This window comes from Uranotaenia lowii, chromosome 2 (assembly GCF_029784155.1).
Source record: "Uranotaenia lowii strain MFRU-FL chromosome 2, ASM2978415v1, whole genome shotgun sequence".
NCBI classification, from domain to species: domain Eukaryota; kingdom Metazoa; phylum Arthropoda; class Insecta; order Diptera; family Culicidae; genus Uranotaenia; species Uranotaenia lowii.
Genome location: NC_073692.1, coordinates 42,535,986 through 42,556,979, shown reverse-complemented (window position 1 = coordinate 42,556,979; position 20,994 = coordinate 42,535,986).

The window sequence follows — 20,994 nt, the reverse complement described above, 5'->3', positions numbered from 1 at the left end:
CAATGTAACATTTCTTACGTAAGATTTTTTGTAACCCCCCCTACCCCCCTGGTAAGAGATCGTAAGCAAATGTGAAACCCCCCCCACCCCCCCTATGTGCTTACGTAATTAGTGAACGGCCCCTAATTTACTTAACTCTAAGGCGTACATCTTTCCACGACATTATGGCTAGCATCTTACAAATGCTAAAACCACCAGACCACAGAAAGAGTATTATGTGTGCCGTGATCGGGATTCGATCTCATGGACTCTGGCTTAGAAGACTGGAACGCTATCGTCTAGGCCACGGCCGCCGGCATTTACAAATTGTAAATTCCATTCTTCGAAGAAATTAAAATCATCCGTAGTCAAATCAATTGTCCTTTATTTAAAAATGCGTTTTAAGCATACTTACTGACTAAAATAAAGCGACATAAAATAGGACTGCTTTAGAATTCATGGTAAAAAAAATTTAAAAAAAAAAGGAAATTCATACCGTGATCGATTAGCAGGGTGAGTACTTGGTGGTATAACCCTTATTACGCATCACTTCTCGCACCCGGTTCAGCATCGACTCCACCAGCTTTTGGCACGTTCTCACCGGGATAGCGTACCACACCGCCTGGATTCTCTCCCACAGCTGCTACTTGTTATTTTGATTTTTCGGTTATACCTTACGTTTAACTATTTCCCATAGGTTCTCTATGGGATTGAGATCAGGGGACTGTGCTGGCCACTCTATAACGTCTACCTTATTATCCTGGAACCACTTTTTAACCGTTTTAGCTGTATGTTTGGGGTCGTTGTCCTACTAGAACTGCCACTTTAGGGGCATCTCCCACTCGGCGTGTGGCAGCATTACTTCCCGAAGTTTTTTTTTACAAGATGGAAATTTGACTTCAAACCATAACAGCCGGGTGTTTGCTGCCGTGTGTGGGTTCATCCCACTAAAACCACCTTGGTCTTCGTGTGCCAGATGTGCCCCTTGGTTTCACCCTATGAGGGGTAGGCTGTGCTCATGCAATTATACATCTCACCTTTTTCCTCTTTCTCAATTCATCTTTCCCTTTTCTCTATCGCTAACTTCAGACTGGTACGGGAGACCCCGAGACGTGTGCCGGTTAGATAACGCTTTCATAGTAACTCACGCCCGTCACAGCATCCACTATCCCGGGGACCTCGAGACGTGTGCCAATTAGGTAACGCTTTCAAAGTAACTCGCGCCCGTCACAGCATCCACTCCTGCAGAATTTCTAACCACCAAGGCATGGCCGATTGAGAAACTACCAAGCTAGAATCCCGTCACGACCACCCCGAATGGTATCTCCGCTTCCTTTTGCTGCAGGAAAGATCCTAGCTGAGTACGTGAGACCTTTTAAGTCCCACCACACGTATGAGTCCAGATTAGGGTTATACCGCGCCCTAAGAGAGCGCTGCTTTTGAATTGAAGTGTCATACGAGGCCCAAGACCTTCCATTAGCTTGTCAAATTTGGTTGACTATCTCGCTCTCTCCGTTCATCATCTTTCCTGATTCTTATTAAATCGCGCATGATTTGCGAGATTTCGTCGACTATAGCACGCCACGACTGTTCGTCGCGACACATTTCACTCACAATAGTTTCAGCGTTCAAATTTTGAAGTAGTTGATGCTTTGAAATAAACCTGGAGCAGACAAAGATAGCATGTTCTGCCGATTCCTCCGTATCTACGCATTCCGGGCAATAAGGCGAGCTGATAAGCTTAAACCGATGAAGGTATTGCTTAAAGCACCCATGACCCGAAAGGAACTGCGTCAGGTAGAAGTTGACCTCTCCATACTTCCGATTTACCCAGTCTGAATTTCGCGGGATTAGCCTATGCGTCCATCTTGCGTTGTTCGATGCGTTCCATTGCTCCTGCCACTTGAGCATTGACGCTGCTCGTTCAATTTTACGCACTCCTATAACAGCTCTTGCATTGTAACACTCCATATCCTCTGCCAGAGTTATATCGATGGGAATCATGTCCTGTATGCACAGGAAACTCGCATGGCTATCAGCCGATGTGTGCTGCGTAATTTGGATCTGTTGCGCTCTACTTCTATCGCGGAGCTCCAGGCCGCTCCACCGTATCGTAGTTTGGACAGTGCTACGCTCACAAGGAAACGTCTCTTGCTACTCTTCGGACCATGGCAGTTCGGCATAATCCAGGCCAATGAAGTATCCCCGAAGTATCTGGGCGTAGAGATGCTGGTCCATAATCCGGTCGATCCAGTACAAGGGAACCACCCCGTACCAAGAAAAGCACCCCCACACCATGATGCTACCTCCTCCATGTTTGAATGTTTTATTTGTATACTGGGGCATATACGCCCAGCCGAGTGGGCGATGAACCCAACTCTTTCCGTCCGAGCCGATGAGGTTCACTTTGGTCTCATCCGACCACAGCACATTTCTCCATAGTTTCTCCATTTCCGGACCAACCCAATCGAAGTGGTCCTTCGCATACTTCAGCCGCGCCTTCAAGTCCTTCGGCGTCAGCATCGTAATACTGTCTAAGTCAGAGGGACCTCGACCAAAGAGCAATCCCCCCAGTTCTTGGTCTAAAGCCACGAGAACTGATCCGGGGTGGGCACTACATCGGCCTCTTTTTCGGCGACTTGACTGGCTCTCGACGGCAACGGAGGCCTTCGAGGGCGGTCTTGGGCAAGGCAAGGACTTCACTGGATCGCAATCAAACACCGGTCTTTTAATTTAATGTATATATTGTGACAAACCTTGTGTGCAGTGTAGTGTAGAGTGTAAGCCGGCTGTGCAGGAACGGTCCTTGGATGATGATGGTTGTCGTTGGTCGGAACGGGCAATATGGACATCAGAATACCATGCGCTTTGGCGAGCGAATGAACTACAACCTGCGGTTGGTCGAACCTACGAATGGCCGAATCTACGGTTGACCGTACCTACGGTTGTCTGGTATAGCTATTGTGCGAGGTGGGTTGGAATGATCGGACGGCTCCTTTTGGCTGAGCACCCCGATCCTTGGCACTTCCGGTTGGTATTGGTAATGCACATCCAACTCGCTTGTCTAACCTCACTTCGTTCGGGCTCAGGAAATTATGGTTAAACACAAATGGGTCCTATGAAAAGCGCTTTCATTAGCAGAATCTCCGGATTGGATGTTACCTCCGTGAATACCTGATTTCCGCTTTAAACTTTGACTCTACAGTCTTTCCACTTCACTATATATATCTCACTGTATAATATAGGTCTACTAACAGTACCTTACTGGCTGAGGTCTGGATGTGGAAAGATGGAGTCTAGCCCTTGTAATTTTAGTGTGCTCGTCTTTTTTGTGCTCTTCTTATATTTTGTCCTTTTCCGTTTTAATATTTAGATTTTGCATGTGTCCAACATTTTCCAAAGAAAAACCTTTTTGCTTGTTCCTTGTTTTGTCTTGTGTTTCTGTACGTGTTGTGAGATTTGCCTATATGTATTTCAAAGTGACCGTTGGGAGCACCTAGCTAACTCAATCTATTAATCTGTTTACAATATTTTCTTCATTCTATTCGTTCATTCATTAATTTAGCATTAAGTATCAAAATTAACTAACGTAACGTAAAGCGATAAATATTCATTAAAACTTAGAATCGGTGCAGATGTTTCGTTGCACGCCTTCAAATGTCGCTTGCCTACATTCAGGCTTTTCAAAGCTTCGCAACGTGGGGTGCGTTCACACCTTCGTTCGCTTTTCCTGAGTGTTTCTATGAAGGTGGTAAGGGGCAAAACGCTCAACCGGTAACACTACCCCATATCCCTCCCCAAATAAAATTCGATGAAGTCGGATTTTATTTAATTTAACTACTCGATCATGTTCATGCTATCCAGGTTTGAGGGGCAATTCTTTTTTTTTTTTTTTTTGCTACGGAAATCACCAAATAGATCATTTTCATGTCAATTCTATAACTGGATCATATCATTACATTAACGATAGGTCAATTATTGACCTCATTACCTTGGGCTAGGCTTTTGAACAAAGGGTCGTTTTGCTCCGAGAATCTCAAAACATCGTGAGCTTTGAGTTGGAGACTTTTGCCTTCTCTTAGCTATTTTGCTTTCTGCGAGTTGTACCAGATAAAGTAGCTCCTCATTAGTGATCTGTTCGCGTTATCGATCGGTTCTTATCATGGAATACGGAGTTTCATGTGTATATGGTGTGTGGACTTTTAAGATTCTCTCAGAATAATTTGAATTGTTGGAAATTCATTTAATTTGATGGGAATTTACTATTTAATTTGTTAAGATTGGCTAAAGTGTAACGTAGGATCAACTAGTCTAAAATACCTACTTCGCACTATGTGAAATGCTTGCATGGATCAGTTTTGTTGCCATTGATCGGTTTGATTTCATCATAGGCTATCACAGCTTAAAACCAGTGAGACAAAGGACTTAATTTGACTATTGTTTGACATGACCTTGACGAACGACTAGAGACAGCACTTCTGGACTTTATCTGACTCACAAATACTTGGACATTGACTATTTTTATGACAGTTTTTCTATGACTTCGACAATTTATTGAAACTATATAATTTATTGAATTTGTTTCACTACCTAATTAACCTAAACCTTATAAATATTTATTTAATTTGTTTACTAGATAATTGGAAATTTATTGATTTGCGATTACTCCGGGTTTCAAATCCATCGCGGAAAACACTCCGATGTTTTTCCCAAATTTATCAACCAATTCGTACGAATTTGTTCCCCGTTTGGCGATTATTTTGCATGCAACATAACTCGGGCCTAATTTCGCATTGAACGAATCCGCTGCTGACGATTGGGCAAAACTTTTCTTATATAGGGGAAAAGTTCATATAACGCCCCATGTGGCTAATACGCGCCACTCTTGTTTTGAAGAATCTGAAACATTTTAAGCCTGAAAAATATTACCAATTTGTTTTGAATGCTATGATTCGTCATGGCAAGTATGAATTATTCCTTAAAATGCCCCTGTGTCGTGATAATTTCACAATTTAGGTTTTTCTTCATTTCGATCTAAATTTTCAAAGACTTTCAATAAGGTGTCACCAAGCAGAGAAAAACGAATAAGACAATATTTTCTGACACATCGATAGAGGAGAATATAAATTATGGTTTTATGCTAAAAAATCATACTGAACTCGCTAAGGTGTGCTTTTCATGGGTATGTTCTATCACGCGCCCATGCGCTCTTTATAACGCGCCAATCGTAGTAGGCTGAAAATAGCATTAATTTTTCAAAAAGGCCAATTGTCATTGAAAATGAACAAAAAGTCTAAAACCATATTTTGAGCGTTAATTCAGCCCAAAAAATCTATTTTTCATTTTTTGTTAAATTTCTATTAGTCCATTTTGATTTTCTTTTCAGTCAAAGTGTCTGTAAGTATTGGTGTGTTTTCGGTCTTCGGCTGCTCTCGGGTGCGTTCGGCTGCTAGGCGCGTATTGAATACACAGCGGTGCGTATTCGCAACACAGTTTTGTTCTGCGGCTTTGAATATGGTTTTAAAAAATCATGTTTTTGAAGAAACTATAGCAATTTAAGGAATGAATAATCATAGGAATTTGTAGAAAACACTTTTCTTCAACGATTACACCCATTTTTAAACACAATTTGTACGTGGAATACATAGAAAATCAGCGATTCGCTTAGGTGGCGCATCATAGGGCATGTTCCCCTACTTCCTGACCTATCTCGTATGTTGGGGCTTTGCTATTGGACCTCAAATTATAGCTTCGTGCGCTCTTTTCGTGAGCTTTTCTTAAATTTTTCACGACTATTTCCCGAATCGCCTGATCTATTTCAATCTTCTTTTCTATTCTGTCCTTATCTCCTGGAACGACAGTGATCCGATCAACCTTATGATCGTCACCTCGCTCTATCATTTCGTGCCCGAACAAAACATTGTAAGGGGCGAAACCGGTCGACGAGTGGATGGTTGTGTTGATAATATGCTCAACTTGTGAGATCTTCGTATCCCAATTTCTCTGATCTGTTTTAACATAAGTGCGAATGCATTCATTTATGCTCCTGTTGAGCCTTTCCACAGGGTTGGCTTGGCTGTGGTGACGTGCGTTCGTCCAATGCTCTACCCCGTAGCTCGAAAGAAACTCTTTGAACTTTTTACTCAAAAAGGTACTTGCGTTGTCACTGATCAAGAATTCAGGGACCGAATAGCGGCGAAACCATGACTCTTCTAAAATCTTTATTGCTAAATCGGTTTGAATTTTCTTGACAGGAAACAACAAAGTCCATTTTGAGTATAGGTCCAAAAGTACCAGCAGGTGAGAGTTCCCTTTCTTGCTGCGTGGCAGAGACTGGATGAAATCGATTGCCAATATTTGAAATGGCTTTGTTGTCAATCTTTGATTGCCCATCGGTGGGTGCTGAGATGTGTATGACGGTTTGCATTCTTTGCATGTTGTGCACTTTCCTACAATTGATTTAACTGTTTTTCGCATGTTAGGCCAAAAGTATTTAATTTTAAGTTTGTTTAGCAGTTTTTCACAGCCTATATGAAAAGAATTTTCATGTTCATTTTGAACAACCTCTTCACGCAAACTTGCTGGCAAACAAATCTTCCACTCAAACCTATAATCGAGTGTCTCAGTCTGGGTTGGAATGAATTTAAATAACTTGTTATTTTCTATTTTGTAGTCAATGTGCTCGTCAGGCGAGGACAGAACCGATTGATACAACTTCTGATACCAGGAATCTGTTACAACATCAATGGCCTCAATGGCCCGAGATAAAGCATCTGGAATGATGTTGTCCCTTCCTCGTCTATGTCGGATTTCCAGATCATAACTTTGCAGTTCAATACTCCAACGACAAAGTCTTGAAGACGAACGCCATTTACCTCGCATTATGTGCGTCAATGCTGAAGCATCGGTCGTAACTACGAATCGTGTCGCTTCGATATACGGGCGGAACTTATCGATGGCCGAAAGCACGGCGAGGCCCTCTTTCTCCGACGCTGCATAAGCTTGCTGGGCCGGAGAGAGCTTTTGCGAGTAGTATGCGACTACTCGTTCCCCCTCTGGGTGGTCCTGTGTCAATATTGCGGCGACGGCCGTAGGGGAACATGCCCTATTATGCGCCACCTAAGCAAATCGCTGATTTTCTATGTATTCCACGTACAAATTGTGTTAAAAATGGGTGCAATCGTTGAAGAAAATTGTTTTCTACAAACGCCTATGATTTTTTATTGCTTAAATTGCTATAGTTGCTTCAAAAACTTGATTTTTAAAAACCTAATTCAAAGCCACAGAACAAAACTGTGTTGCAAATACGCGCCGCTGTGTATTCAATACGCGCCTAGCAGCCGAACACACCCGAAAGCAGCCGAAGACCGAAAACACACCAATACTTACAGACACTTTGACTGAAATGAAAATCAAAATGGACTAATCAAAATTTTGAAAAAAATGAAAAGTAGATTTTTTGGGCTGAATTAACGCTCAAAATATGGTTTTAGACTTTTTGTTCATTTTCAATGAAAATTGGCCTTTTTGAAAAATTAATGATATTTTCAGCCTACTACGATTGGCGCGTTATAACGAGCGCATGGGCCGTGATAGAACATACCCATAAAAAGCATACCTTTGCGAGTTCAGTATGATTTGTTAGCAGAAAATCATAGTTTAGATTCTCCTCTATCGATGTGTCAGAAAATATTGTCTTATTCGTTTTTCTCTGCTAAGTGACACCTTATTGAAAGTGTTTTAAAATTTAGATCAAAATGACAAAAAACCTAAATTGTAAAATTATCACGACACAGTGGCATTTTAAGGAAAAAATCATACTTGCCATGACCAATCACAGCATTTAGAACAATATGGTAATATTTTGCAGGCTTCAAATGTTTCAGATTCTACAAAACAAAGGTAGCGCGTATTGGCCACATGGGGCGTTATATGAACTTTTCCCCTATCACTCGCGTCAGTCTGGATATGGAAAGGTAAGTTGAAATTGGGGCTAGCTAACACGGGGGCTGTTATTAAGGCTTCTTTGATTCGATTGAATGAAACTTCCGCTTCACTCGTCCATTTAATTGATTTAGGCTTCTTTTTCAATAGATTTGTTAAGAGTGCTGTCATTTCACTGAATTTGGGTATGAACCGCCTATAATAGTTGGCCATACCCAAAAATCTCCTTAGAGATCGAATCGACGTTGGACGTTCGTAGTTAACAATCGGTTCTATTCTTTCGGGGTTGGGTTTGAGACCTTCACTCGTTAGAATATATCCCAAGTATGTTAACTCACGAACTCCAAACTGCGATTTTTTTAAATTTATCGAAAGATTGGCCTCCCTAAGCCGCCTAGCAACTTCTCTGAGTGTTTCTAAATGCTCCTCGAACGTCTCGTTAGCAACCACAATGTCGTCGAGATAAACGAAGGCATTGGGTTCTAACTCCCCGAACCCTAACACAGTATCCATCAATCTCACCAAGCCTGCTGCGCTATTTACTCCCCCAAAGAACAGCCGTTTGAATTGAAATAGCCCCCTTCCCATCACCGAGAAGGCAGTATACTTACGTGAATTAGGATCAAGCGGTATTTGCAGAAATGCTTTCGACAAGTCAATTGTCGATAAATACTTGCTTGATCCTAATCGACTTAGTATTCTGTCTTGGTGTGGGAGAGGATAGGCGTCTCGCTTAGTTCGTTCATTCAAGCGACGTGCATCTAAGCACAGCCGCACCTCCCCTGACGGTTTCAACACCGCCACCGTGGCCAAAGCCCAGTCACTCTTACTCGGTTCTATGACATCTTGAGCCAACATATTGTCTAACTCTTGGTTTATTTTGGCTTGCATTTTCGGAGAAGTAGGATAGGGATTCAACCTAATCGGTGGAGAGTTTTTATACTCTTCTTTTAACTCAATTTTGTGGGTTATCAAGTGAGTGGTTTCTAAAATTTCCCCTTCAACAGCAACTTTAAATAATTTTTTTACTCCCTCTAATTGCTCCTTTTCATTTTCAGATAGATGGTTTGCTGTGAGATGAGTTTCTAGCTTCTCTTCCAGAGAATTAAGTTCTGCCAACTCGCGGTTATCCTGTAGTGTCGGAATAACTTTAAAAGCTTTCCAAAAGTCCTCGTATCCTAGAATCAACCTTCGTTTAAGATTGGGAGCGACCAAAGTTGGAATAATATGGGTTTCTTGATTAAATGTTATTGGCAGGTTCACGTACCCCACTATTTCTAATGATTCTCCCGAAGCTACCTTCAGAGCAACATTGCTTGGAAAAAGCTTCAATTTCAAATGCTTTATGAGCTTTTCGGAACCCTTACCTAACACGCTTCTTTGCGCCCCACTATCAAGCAAACCTACAGTGAGCGAAATAAGAATAGCACCACTATGTTTTTTGCTTGTTAAAATATGAATGATTGGAAATCACGAAAATTTTCTTCCACAGATTGTTCTGAATTGCTTAACGGATAAATCAAGCATAAGTTTACTTTTTTTGGATGTATCAATTGGCGTTGAGGACCAAAAATGTGAAAAAAGGGTGCGAAATAAGAATAGCACCACTTGAGTTTTTCAACAAAAACAAGATTACTTTTAAAAATTTATTGTGTAAAAGTGAATAATAATGCTTCTACGAATTATTTGAATAGATAACTGCATTTTAAGGAGTTTTCCAGAATTCCAAAGGGTTTCAAAGGTTTTAAAAGGGGATTTTAAGAGATGCTCCTCTAGCGTTAAGGAATTTGTTATTTGAGCTGTAATTTTTTACCGAACTACTTACTTTCTTCATTGAAATGACGTGAAATGGTGAAACAAACATTTGGGATTTATTTTGAATCAGAAAAAAAATGGGTTGGAAATCAAAAACTTTGATTTTGTTCAGTAAACCACACTTTTTCCAGTTTCAAGTCGTAGATGGCAGCACTATCTTGCAGTTAAAACCAAATTTAGTCTCAATTTTGATTTTCCAGAATTTTTTAGGCCCATATTCATCATTTTGAGGTATTTTCCCATTACAGTTTTGTGGAAGTTCACGCTGCAGAAAGCTTTTCCGGATTTGCAAAAGAATCACCAGCACAAAACTGTACAACCGCCAAAATTCCTGCTCATCTCAACTTCCGATTCAATTGCAAATCATACCAATAATACTGCTTGCCGTCTGGTCCACCAAGCTCCATCGCAAAATATAACTTTATGCTGATAATCGGTCCAAAAAATTCACTTTTAGTGACCTTGTTGCAATTCTATTTTTTTCTTGGATTTAGTGATCTTAGAATTTCCAAAGCGTTCACATGGTACATGAATTTATTTCTTGACCAAAATCATCCAGCACTCCCTAATTAATCCCGAATATTCGAAAATGGGCTTAAATTTGGTTAAATGGCAAGATAGTGCTGCCATCTATGACTTAAAACTAGAGAAATAGTGTTTGACTATTAAAAAACATTAGTATTTTTGAATTTCAATCTGCTTTTTGGATTCAAACTCAGCCTCAAATCTATGTTTCATCATTTTGCATCATACTTATGAATGTTAATGAAGAAATCAAGCAATTTGATAAAGTTTTAAAGCTAAAAAATCAAATTCCTTAACGCTCGAGTAGCATATCTTAAAACCCCCTTTTAAAACCTTTGAAAACTTTTGGAATTCTGGAAAACTCCTTAAAATGCAGTTATCTATTCAAATAATTCGTAGAAACATTATTATTCACTTTTACACAGTAAATTTTTAAAAACGATCTTGTTTTTGTTGAAAAACTCAAGTGGTGCTATTCTTATTTCGCACCCTTTTTTCACATTTTTGGTCCTCAACGCCAATTGCTACATCCAAAAAAAGTTAACTTATGCTTGATTTATCCGTTAAGCAATTCAAAACAATCTGTGGAAGAAAATTTTCGTCATTTTCAACCATTCATATTTTAACAAGCAAAACACATAGTGGTGCTATTCTTATTTCGCTCACTGTATCATGCTGACTCCCAAAACGTTCACTTCTACGAACGGCCTTGCGTCTCCATCAACGGCGATTAATAATTCTTCTACTTGCTCATCATATTCGGTGTCATAATCGTTATCTGTGATTTGTTCTAATCCATTTTCTTTCAACAAAATTTGCAATTCAGGAGGACTTTGATTTTCATTTTCAGCCACCCCCTCTAGGCTGAACCCTCGACGTTTTTTGCACACCACGGGCATATTTTGGTTAAAGTATTCTTAAAACCACAGAGTCTGCAGAATTTTTCTGTTTCTTCTGGGCAATCTGCGTAGTGATGGCCTTTTCTTCTACAATTGTAGCAGGTGCCAATTGGAGGTCTTTGATATTCTTCGATCAAAATTCTGAGCGTATTCCTAGATGAACCCTGAAGCTCGTTCAGTGGCGTTTTTGACTTGTTTCCCTCGCCACTTGGATCTCTCGCTTTCTCCATCCCTTTATTGGATTTTCCCATTCCCCTTTTCTCTTGAGGATAGGCTTCCCTCTTCGGAGCGACCTGAGAACCTTCTTTAGTTCTTTCTGAAGTTGAGATTTCAGCTACCTGGTTTGTTTTTGACTTATTCGGATACTCAAAGCTTCTGTGAAAACTGCTCCACAAGTTTTCATCGACCATTCTCCCAAATTTCCTTAACTTTGAAATAGTTCTTATCTCAGCCCCTGTCATTGCATTTTTATACTCAAATTTCATGTTCCTCCAAATAATCTTAAATCTTCTTCTTTCAGACAAAGGACGACGCATCGATTGGAATATTTTCGACATGTCATGGAAATAATCAGCAAAGCGCTCACCCCGAGCTTGCCGTCGATTGGTGGCTTGAACTTCGAGCTGGAAATCGAGGTCTGGCGGAAGGAACTCACGCTTCAGTTCGGATTTAAGCTCGGGCCACGTTCTGAAATCTCGATTTTCCCACCCATCCATGTACCAATCTTTCGCCCTACCCGAGAATAAATGGGTCGCTCCTCTCATCAATTCTCTATCAGAAGTCTGTTCAGATCTACAACGCATTTTGACTTCTTTTAGGAACTCTGATAATTTTATTTCGTATTTAATTCTCCATTCGGAAATTGGAGTTCTTTTCAAAGGGGCCCTTTGCCTTTTTCGATGTCGATATTCCATCCCCTCGGAACAATCGAGTTCCGAGCTGGAATGTGAACTAAAGCTTCTTGATGAATTCGAGTTTGAATCATCTGAGAATTCGGATGAAAAGCTCTTACGTTTAAAGGACCTTCTTCGGTACCTCTGTTCTCTATCGTGACTTCTTTTTCCCTTTCTGCTTCTTTCTTTCATGTCGCTCTCCTCACTCTCGAAACTAATCTTTCTATTTTTCCTGAAGCTTTTGATAGAATCTTTTTTTTTTCGAAGATCTGACGAACGAGACTTGCGCAATTTACTATTGTGCTCCTCAGAATCTGAATTGGAGCTGGACTGAATCGTTAAATTACGTCTCGATTTTTCGATCCTCCTATTTTCCTGAACTACTTCTCTCTGCTTCTTCTCTTCTTTCTCGAGTTTCACTGTTTCGCTTCTTTCATTCAGTTTCTGAAACCTTTTCATGAATGACTTCGTACTTGAATCTGTTTCTGAATCTTGATCTTTTGAGCTATGTTTCATTTCCGATTCCGATTTAGATATTTTCTGAGATGTGCTTGATTCAATAATATCGAAATTTTTTTCAAGCTTTTCATTAGGGTTCGTCAAAAGTTGTTCTAGCCGAGTTTTTCTTTCTATGTTCTCCTCTGTTTCTTTCTTGATCTGTTTTTCTCTCTGTATTTCTTTTTCTCTCAACTGTTTTTGCTGTTCTGTTGTCTGGATTACGAAAGTCTTAAAGCTTTTGATTAAATCACTCGCGACCTCTACGTTACCTTCTTCGTACTCTGATAGCTTTTTTAAAATTTCTCTCGATCTAGCAACTGATAATTCTTTTTCTACTTCTTTTCTCCCTTCTGCTCTTCCCTCCTCTTCCGAACTTTCTGAATCCTCAAGATTTATCGCACTCGCCGTTTCGTTTAACAGGTTAATCTCGCTACGCACTTCTTGTAATGCCATGTTCAAATTTACTTTTAGAGAATCGGTTGATATCGCAGATTTATGGGTCGGACCATTCGGAAAACATTTTTGCCAAAGATCGATAGCGTATTGCCCTAGCTCTATGATATCATCACGTACTTGATTCGCTCCGGTGTTGCGTGGAAGCGTCAAGATTCGCGTACGATAGTGAACCAATCTGGTTGCTAATTTTTCCTTCTGTCTAGCTCCTATATTCGCATTTTTCAACATTCCTCCCATCACCGCTAACTTTTGTCGAATCTGAGTAATTTCCTCTAAAATAGGTTTCCAAGTAGGTGCAAGCGTTACCGTTTCCATACCTCTTTCGACTTTGAGGCGATCTTTGAGCTTTCTTCTCTTAGTGCTCACATGTTCATCGGGATGAAACAACATATTACGACAGAGAAGTTCATGATCCACTTCATCTTCAGTTAAATGTGCAACTTCCATATTCTTATATAACTCGTGAAGATCCATTCTGAATGGGGCTTTACAATTAACCCTTTAAGCTCTAGAAATAATTCAAAATCAAAAACTAAATAAATTTCCAACACTTTTAACAAAAATTTTGAAAAAATACTCGCTTCTTATAAATAAACAATAACTTAACCGATCTTTTGAAAATCAAGACCCATTTATATAATTTTTTTTCTTAGCCTTTTTGCCACAAAGTTGACCAATATTTCAAAAATTTAATTATTCCAAACCAATTAGAAAATTCACAATGAAAATTATCTGTTTAAATGATGGCACGCGCACTAGTAAATAGCACGAAAATGAACATTGAGCAGAATTGTAAAAAGAAATTGCAAATAAAGCGTTATTCGATTTTTGCGTTTTACTCAGTACCACCAAAAAAGAAAAACTCTGAAATTTCAGCTGAAAATCCTGGACCTAAAAATCTCAAAATCTCCACAATTAAAGTCTGATTGCAATCCAGTATGTCATTTAAATTCGGGCGCCAATTAATACTCTCTAAGTCAGAGGGACCTCGACCAAAGAGCAATCCCCCCAGTTCTTGGTCTAAAGCCACGAGAACTGATCCGGGGTGGGCACTACATCGGCCTCTTTTTCGGCGACTTGACTGGCTCTCGACGGCAACGGAGGCCTTCGAGGGCGGTCTTGGGCAAGGCAAGGACTTCACTGGATCGCAATCAAACACCGGTCTTTTAATTTAATGTATATATTGTGACAAACCTTGTGTGCAGTGTAGTGTAGAGTGTAAGCCGGCTGTGCAGGAACGGTCCTTGGATGATGATGGTTGTCGTTGGTCGGAACGGGCAATATGGACATCAGAATACCATGCGCTTTGGCGAGCGAATGAACTACAACCTGCGGTTGGTCGAACCTACGAATGGCCGAATCTACGGTTGACCGTACCTACGGTTGTCTGGTATAGCTATTGTGCGAGGTGGGTTGGAATGATCGGACGGCTCCTTTTGGCTGAGCACCCCGATCCTTGGCACTTCCGGTTGGTATTGGTAATGCACATCCAACTCGCTTGTCTAACCTCACTTCGTTCGGGCTCAGGAAATTATGGTTAAACACAAATGGGTCCTATGAAAAGCGCTTTCATGAGCAGAATCTCCGGATTGGATGTTACCTCCGTGAATACCTGATTTCCGCTTTAAACTTTGACTCTACAGTCTTTCCACTTCACTATATATATCTCACTGTATAATATAGGTCTACTAACAGTACCTTACTGGCTGAGGTCTGGATGTGGAAAGATGGAGTCTAGCCCTTGTAATTTTAGTGTGCTCGTCTTTTTTGTGCTCTTCTTATATTTTGTCCTTTTCCGTTTTAATATTTAGATTTTGCATGTGTCCAACATTTTCCAAAGAAAAACCTTTTTGCTTGTTCCTTGTTTTGTCTTGTGTTTCTGTACGTGTTGTGAGATTTGCCTATATGTATTTCAAAGTGACCGTTGGGAGCACCTAGCTAACTCAATCTATTAATCTGTTTACAATATTTTCTTCATTCTATTCGTTCATTCATTAATTTAGCATTAAGTATCAAAATTAACTAACGTAACGTAAAGCGATAAATATTCATTAAAACTTAGAATCGGTGCAGATGTTTCGTTGCACGCCTTCAAATGTCGCTTGCCTACATTCAGGCTTTTCAAAGCTTCGCAACGTGGGGTGCGTTCACACCTTCGTTCGCTTTTCCTGAGTGTTTCTATGAAGGTGGTAAGGGGCAAAACGCTCAACCGGTAACAATCGGCACCTTCCGGAGACTTTTTCCTCCTAGTCCCTTCTCCGCCAACCGTCGCTGAACCGTCCGGGAACTCACAGATAAGTTCAGCTCGTCTCTGATCTGCTTGGACGCTTTGAAAGGGTCCTTTTGCGAGACCCGCTTGATTGCCGAACCGTCCTTCGGCGTCGTTTTGCGGGGGCGGCCGGTCAGTTCCCGTTTGCCGGTGCTGTGAAGCGCGTTGAAAACGAAAGTTTTCGACCTTCCTAAGTAGTCGGCAATCTCGCGTTGGCTTTTGCCAGCCTTGTAAAGATTCCGGATGATCGCTCGCTGGACCTCCGTGCAGTGCTGTGCCCGACCCATCAGGACACGAAAATGGACAAACAACACAGAAAACAACACCTTTTCTTCAAATCTAGAGCGCTGAAAATGCCGGAACAGTCGAACCGATGAGCTGGTCTTATTTTATGACGCAACTTTTTTCACCCTCTGACAGCTTTCTGGTCGAGTAGAACAAACAGTTTGCTTTGATTGCAACAAACGTGCGGTATACAAAGTTGGCATACTACAAATATATGGGAGTTAGCGGTCTTCAATTAGCGGAACAAAAAAATCGCGGAACTTTTTAATTCGCTAGAACATTAAACACTGTGGCAAATTCTACCGCTAACCAAAAGTTAGCGGTCTAACTAGCGATTAGCGTATTAGCGCTTGTGTACTGAACACTGCCCGAACTTTTACAGTTTTTTCGGTAAACAGTTATCGGTTTTTCGTTAATAGTTTCAGGCTGTTAATAATAACTACAGATTTTCGGTAGCAATAACAGGTTTCTCGGTAATAAAAAAGGTACTCGGTAAATTCTAACGGACTAAAGTTTACAGCTATCAATTTTTGACAGAACATCTCAGATAGGATCCGCCGGCCGGTATTTTTTAACCGAAAAAGGTCCGTGATATTTGACAGCTGTAACTTCTCAGCCATGAAAAAATTACCGAACAGTAAAACGAACTCTAAATGTTAGGAATTCGGTTAAAATAATTACCGAACTCGGCTATTTTCGTTTACTGTGTAGACTACCCATATTGCAGGGGAGAACAGGGAAATAAAAACGAGTTCATTCCAAATTTAAAGCAACTATTATAAAAACTATTTCAAATCAACTTAAAAAAAATTTGGGAGGATAAATTCATCTTTGAATTCCAATAATAATCTATGATAAAGCCGTTTCAAATAAAGAAATACAAAAAAAAATGAAAATCTGCTTTAAAAAACATTTCATGTGTGAACGGTACAGAATTGAATTGACAATGATTAGTTCTCTGGATTGGGTTCTCGCTCGGGATATTGTTTTTTTTTAATTTCCCATTTTATGTCGTTGATGTTGGTTGAACATAAACACGTTTGTTCTAGTTAGCTATTCGACAAGTTGAAAACTCTGGCAAATCGTTCATCTACAGGACAGTTGCTCAACATTTAGCATCCCTGCCTCCGGAGCTAACTTCGCCGTAGTCTGCTACTAATTTCCAGGAGCAATATTTACCTTCGGATTAAGTTTCCGCCGGTTTCTATTCTAATGGCAGGGCAGATTATGGACCCATTTCCCGGGGATGAGAAAATGTTCCTCCAGCTATAGGTACCTTCTAAGTGGATGGTGTTTGATGAGAATACATAAATCATCTGATAAATATGTTTGTTCCGTTTTGCGAAACTTCAACTCAGGCATGTGTCCTCCTGCATTATTGCATTGTGAGTGAATGGAGGCGAGGAAACTAAGTTAAGGTTTCTTGTGAGAATATTGAAATTGCCGGAGACGACATGTTTCACCAGGCGATGACGGTATCTCATCCGAATAGAGGATGAATCCATTGTAAGATGCTGTGAATTGCATTTCTGCGTTTCCTCAGCGCGAAATCATAGAGTACACGCTTAATTTATTCTAAGCACTTGTTAGAGAAAAATCATCAATCATCAATCAAGTTCATGGTTTTAAATTCGACATTTTGAATCTAAAAATACAACTAAAATTTTTAAATTCAAATTTTCTGGTCTCAGGCATCTCTGCTGATTGATTCATTAATAGCGATTTGAGCTACTTGTCAGTAGAGTGTACCGATTGAGCCAAGGATGATATGCAAATTAGCCGGGTGTCTTACGTTCGAGTGGAAGCTTTCTCGGAAATGTTTGTTCTAGCTCTAGCTAGGCAACACCTTGCCGGAAGTGTCGACAGGCAAACATTTGCGCGCAAACAAAACGAAGGATCCAAAGCAATAATGGCACAAGCACGGAGGAAGGCCATCTTGCAAGTAGTTACCTACCTAACTAATGTCTGGTGCATCCGGATCCGGTTGAAACTTAGACACAGAACATCCCGCCACACCGGCAGAACAAATATTGTCTCTACAATTAAATAATTGATGAAAGATTGCTCGTTGATTGGTAGAACTGCCAGTGAAAGTGTCCTTTACAGTTTGCTTTTCACCCATATGTGCCGGGAAATTAGTGCTACTGCTACATTGCAACTCTTCTCGGCAATCAGTCTAATGAAGTGGATGACGAAAAAAGGTGTGAGGAATATTTTCCGGATTATTTACGAATGCTAAAATCATAAAAATTTAAATTTTTTGAAACCGGCTTCAAATTTCTAAATTACCAAGAATTTATGACCGATAATCCTCCCACTACCCTTGGATAATCATAAACAAGTACTTATGCTAAATGAAAAGGATGCTGGACTGCTGAGTATGATGCATGTATGCTTCAAAGGATTTTGGAAAAGAGGAAGACATACTCTGATCTCCATATTTTTGAACGTCAGGGCTATCCGAGAAAAGGACGAGTCATCAAAGTGAATGGTTAATGACCAAGGCTAGGTATCAATTTTTCACGTCACTGAACATACAGGAATGAAAGGACGGCTGGCTGAATCCGTACTGTGTGAGTGCTTTTGAAAGTCCACGTTGATTTCGAGCCATTATGATAAAGTCCCTTTAAGTGGCAGCAAATTACTTTTTTATAAAGCTCACAAACAAGAAAATTTTAAAGTACTTGACAAAAATGACAAAAATGACAAAAATGACAAAAATGACAAAAATGACAAAAATGACAAAAATGACAAAAATGACAAAAATGACAAAAATGACAAAAATGACAAAAATGACAAAAATGACAAAAATGACAAAAATGACAAAAATGACAAAAATGACAAAAATGACAAAAATGACAAAAATGACAAAAATGACAAAAATGACAAAAATGACAAAAATGACAAAAATGACAAAAATGACAAAAATGACAAAAATGACAAAAATGACAAAAATGACAAAAATGACAAAAATGACAAAAATGACAAAAATGACAAAAATGACAAAAATGACAAAAATGACAAAAATGACAAAAATGACAAAAATGACAAAAATGACAAAAATGACAAAAATGACAAAAATGACAAAAATGACAAAAATGACAAAAATGACAAAAATGACAAAAATGACAAAAATGACAAAAATGACAAAAATGACAAAAATGACAAAAATGACAAAAATGACAAAAATGACAAAAATGACAAAAATGACAAAAATGACAAAAATGACAAAAATGACAAAAATGACAAAAATGACAAAAATGACAAAAATGACAAAAATGACAAAAATGACAAAAATGACAAAAATGACAAAAATGACAAAAATGACAAAAATGACAAAAATGACAAAAATGACAAAAATGACAAAAATGACAAAAATGACAAAAATGACAAAAATGACGAAAATGACAAAAATGACAAAAATGACAAAAATGACAAAAATGACAAAAATGACAAAAATTATAAAAATGACAAAAATGACAAAAATGACAAAAATGACATGAATGACAAAAATGACAAAGATGACAAAAATGACAAAAATGACAAAGATGACAAAAATGACAAAAATGACAAAAATGACAAAAATGACAAAAATGACAAAAATGACAAAAATGACAAAAATGACAAAAATGACAAAAATGACAAAAATGACAAAAATGACAAAAATGACAAAAATGACAAAAATGACAAAAATGACAAAAATGACAAAAATGACAAAAATGACAAAAATGACAAAAATGACAAAAATGACAAAAATGACAAAAATGACAAAAATGACAAAAATGACAAAAATGACAAAAATGACAAAAATGACAAAAATGACAAAAATGACAAAAATGACAAAAATGACAAAAATGACAAAAATGACAAAAATGACAAAAATGACAAAAATGACAAAAATGACAAAAATGACAAAAATGACAAAAATGACAAAAATGACAAAAATGACAAAAATGACAAAAATGACAAAAATGACAAAAATGACAAAAATGACAAAAATGACAAAAATGACAAAAATGACAAAAATGACAAAAATGACAAAATAAAAATGACAAAAATGACAAAAATGACAAAAATGACAAAAATGACAAAAATGACAAAAATGACAAAAATGACAAAAATGACAAAAATGACAAAAATGACAAAAATGACAAAAATGACAAAAATGACAAAAATGACAAAAATGACAAAAATGACAAAAATGACAAAAATGACAAAAATGACAAAAATGACAAAAATGACAAAAATGACAAAAATGACAAAAATGACAAAAATGACAAAAATGGCAAAAATGACAAAAATGACAAAAATGACAAAAATGACAAAAATGACAAAAATGACAAAAATGACAAAAATGACAAAAATGACAAAAATGACAAAAATGACAAAAATGACAAAAATGACAAAAATGACAAAAATGACAAAAATGACAAAAATGACAAAAATGACAAAAATGACAAAAATGACAAAAATGACAAAAATGACAAAAATGACAAAAATGACAAAAATGACAAAAATGACAAAAATGACAAAAATGACAAAAATGACAAAAATGACAAAAATGACAAAAATGACAAAATGACAAAAATGACAAAAATGACAAAAATGACAAAAATGACAAAAATGACAAAAATGACAAAAATGACAAAAATGACAAAAATGACAAAAATGACAAAAATGACAAAAATGACAAAAATGACAAAAATGACAAAAATGACAAAAATGACAAAAATGACAAAAGACAAATGACAAAAATGACAAAAATGACAAAAATGACAAAAATGACAAAAATGACAAAAATGACAAAAATGACAAAAATGACAAAAATGACAAAAATGACAAAAATGACAAAAATGACAAAAATGACAAAAATGACAAAAATGACAAAAATGACAAAAATGACAAAAATGACAAAAATGACAAAAATGACAAAAATGACAAAAATGACAAAAATGACAAAAATGACAAAAATGACAAAAATGACAAAAATGACAAAAATGACAAAAATGACAAAAATGACAAAAATGACAAAAATGACAAAAATGACAAAAATGACAAAAATGACAAAAATGACAAAAATGACAAAAATGACAAAAATGACAAAAATGACAAAAATGACAAAAATGACAAAAATGACAAAAATGACAAAAATGACAAAAATGACAAAAATGACAAAAATGACAAAAATGACAAAAATGACAAAAATGACAAAAATGACAAAAATGACAAAAATGACAAAAATGACAAAAATGACAAAAATGACAAAAATGACAAAAATGACAAAAATGACAAAAATGACAAAAATGACAAAAATGACAAAAATGACAAAAATGACAAAAATGACAAAAATGACAAAAATGACAAAAATGACAAAAATGACAAAAATGACAAAAATGACAAAAATGACAAAAATGACAAAAATGACAAAAAT